Source organism: Periplaneta americana, chromosome 17, assembly GCF_040183065.1.
Source record: "Periplaneta americana isolate PAMFEO1 chromosome 17, P.americana_PAMFEO1_priV1, whole genome shotgun sequence".
NCBI classification, from domain to species: domain Eukaryota; kingdom Metazoa; phylum Arthropoda; class Insecta; order Blattodea; family Blattidae; genus Periplaneta; species Periplaneta americana.
In genome coordinates, this window is record NC_091133.1 from 96,783,669 (window position 1) to 96,786,603 (window position 2,935).

Below are 2,935 nucleotides of genomic sequence, written 5' to 3' on the forward strand. Positions count from 1 at the left end.
AGCAAGTTATAACCCACAGACCTTTAGTTCACTATCTCAAAATACTTATCTAGGTTTACTCTACAACTCTTAAATCTCTTCGGTTAAATTCTGAAACACCCTGTATATATTTCTAGGTGCAGTATAGTCGTAGCATGTTTTAAACAAGAATAAAATTATATGCGTTTAATGAGCTGTCAACATAGCTTTTTCTCAAGAAGATAATCTGGCTTCGCCTGTTTGTTTTTATAATGGCGTCAAAAATATAAACAAACGTCATCGAATTTGAACAGGTATGAGGTAAGCGTGAAATCATGTGGGCATGGCACCTCTTCATTACCTGACATATTGTAACATTTATTGAGAGAATTATACTGTGAAAATACTGCATATTTTCGGTGTGGTATATAAGGTTAAAATCATTCAGCTTGTTTGTTCTCTTTATTGTATCATGTTGGTATCAAAAAGGCTACAGAGAAATACAGATTCATAATATTTTTACCTAGGTGTAAATATGAATTGAGTAATTCGTATTTGTTCCTTGTTCGTCGAAGACATTTTGTATAAGTGGATATATTTTCTAATGTTGAAATTTTTGTAATCTATTATGTGGCTCTAGTGCAAAGATACGTATTATGAGAAGCGAAAAATGTAGGCCTATTCAATTCTTCCTCAGAGGTTTTTCGTACGTCTGTCTTTTATTCTGATCTAGTGTGACTAGATTTGAGGAATTTGTCAATTCTTGTGACGAACTTACGGAAGGAGGTACACATTTGGCCTGCAGAAATATAGTGAATTACTTGTTTTATATCTCAGCTACTATAGATGCTAAATGAACAAAAAAACGTTTCATGCTTAATATACATACGTTACACTTTACAGAACACTATTCAGAATATTAAAATGGCTAATACTTACCTGTGTCCCGCGCCGTGACGTCGTGGTCAAAGGCATCTTGCCTAGGACTCGCGTTACGGAATGCGCGCTGGTTCGAGTCCTCATGGGGGAAGAAATTTTCTCATGAAATTTCGGCCAGTGTATGGGACCGGTGTCCACACAGCATCGTGATGCACTGGGGAGATACGATAGGTAGCGAAATCCGGTTGCGAATGCTAGCTATAACGACTGGGAGGATCATTGTACTAACCACACGATACCTCCATTCTGGTTGGATGATCGTCCACCTCAGCTTCGGCATGTGAGCATGAGGCCAGCAGCCGGCTGGTCGGTCTAGGCCCTTCACGGGCTGTAGCGCCACGAATTATTATTAATACTTACCTGTAAAAATAATATCAAATTTGCCTAACGTTGTTACAACCGTAAAGCATTTGCATAATAAAATATACAATCGATTAAATATCTGCATGATTCTTTTACTGATATGTTTTGAAGTCCTACATCAACAACATAGTCTAGTTTCTTTTACCTATTCCTTCAGCAAATATATTGTTTTCATAATAAAAATTTTCGAAAACTTAATATCGAAGATAATGATTAAGAAAAAAAATCCTGAAGGAATAGGTAGGAGATACTAGACTGTGTTGTTGATGTAGGACTTTAAAACGTATCAATAAAAGATTAATGCAGATATTTAATTAATTGTTGATTTTATTATGTAAATGCTTTACCGTTGTAAAAATATGCAAATTTGATATTAATTGTACAGGTAAATTTTAGCCACTTTAATATTTTAATTTGCGTTTTATAAGTGTAATGTATGTGTTTTAAGCATGACAAGTTTTATTCATTTCACTCCTATGGTAGTTGAGCTATAAAAATTGAATTCCACTAAACTTTTGCAGGCCAAAATGTATACCTCCCCGCTCTGCTCAACGAAAAAAAGTTTTGATGTCCCTTTATAATATGTTATAGGTTATGTTATTTGAATCTCTATAAAATACTCATTTTTATGAAGCAAAAAATTTTCATACATAAAGATTAATGAGGTATTGTCAATATAACACTTGTACTGAAATGTGTAATTTTATTGTAAATATAGATTTATGGAAGCGATGTCAGAATGAAAATATCTAAAATGTATTATATTACTGTCTACAGTAGACCATTTCTTGATTGTTATGATGTTCTTAAACAATTCTTGGGGTCTGAAGTTGTATACATTCGAAACTGTGCTCAACAGATGAAATTGAAAAAGCTAAGAAAAGTGAATTGGAAATATTTAACCTGTGTATCGAACAGACATCAAGAAATCAGAGAGTTTGTATAGGAGCGTGTGCGTGTTTGTGCAAAGATAAGAATATTGTTTAGGGAGAAGTTATGAGGAGCTATAATTTTCAGTCTCCATGTGAAGCATTTGTGAGACAACTGATTAATATATCGTTGATATATTTTATGAAATATCCTTCCATTAATATGAAGTGTTTTGTTTTGTATTTCTTCACTTAAAGTTCTCTTCCTAATTCTCTATTTGCGACTCTATATGGTATGTGAATATAATACTCTTTCATAATAAGTAAAGAGTTAAATCTGATGATGGGAATGTGAAAAATATGCAGGAAACATTTTGTTAATGCAGAAGAGACGTTTCTTTAAAATAACTGTGACATTAAGATGGAAATGGAACGTTAAGATATCACAACGAAGATATCGAGCACGTAAAGTTAAAGCCGTCGTGTGTACCTGTCATATTTTGTATTCGTCCTGTATATAATGTTGTGTTAATAAATACATCTGGTTATTTAGAGAAATGTCTAATGTAAGTATGGCAAAAATACTGGTTGTCGTTATCACCTTTCAATTTCCTGCCTTTCATAGGAAAAAAAGTAATACAATTGAATAGACAATTTAAAAATATGTATTACTAAAGCGTTTACAAATACACGGTGAATTTATTTACTACCCGTCCGTTGTAAAGTGGTCGTTGTTGATTCCACGAACTAGAAGAGTGCGTCATTTCCCCTTCGACGAATGCTTTGATCTCTCAATGTCCCGTGCT